Source organism: Orycteropus afer, unplaced genomic scaffold (genome assembly GCF_000298275.1).
Source record: "Orycteropus afer afer isolate SDZICR_OR568_19922 unplaced genomic scaffold, OryAfe1.0 scaffold00013, whole genome shotgun sequence".
In the NCBI taxonomy this organism is placed as follows: Eukaryota; Metazoa; Chordata; class Mammalia; order Tubulidentata; family Orycteropodidae; genus Orycteropus; species Orycteropus afer.
The window spans coordinates 5,725,143-5,725,683 of record NW_006921600.1 but is presented as its reverse complement, the minus strand read 5'-3'; positions in this window follow the sequence as shown (position 1 = coordinate 5,725,683).

Here is a 541-nt window from a genome sequence, read left to right as displayed (position 1 = left end):
TGGATGAACTTGGAGGACATTATGCTGAGTGAAAAAAGTCAATCACAAAAGGACAGATATTGTATTAGTCCATCATTGTAAATGTTAAGGAAAGGTTTATCTATAGAAGAAAATTTTCTTTGTTGGTTACCAGGGTGAGAGGCAAGGGGAGGGAATGCTGTTAGATAGATAGAGATAAGTATTGATTTGGGTGAACAGAAGGGCAATGTACCAAATATGAGTGACCAATATAGCACCACTGAGGATGAGAAAGACATAGAGAGGTACATGGGAGGTACAGACAACAAATATGAACCCTTTTGTACATGCAGTACTGCATTGTCAGTGAAGGCTAACATGGGTATATGGGTGGATAGATGGGTGGACAGGCTGAATGATCAGTTATGTCTATGAAATGTGGAGTGTATCCAAGAACATATATAGGGTTGGCAGACAATGGTCCTATAAGTTTATATGAATGATCAGAATTCCCAGGTGTATCGTAGATCTGACAAGGGGCAATGTTGTGGTCACGACTTGGTCACAGCTAGCTACCCAGAGG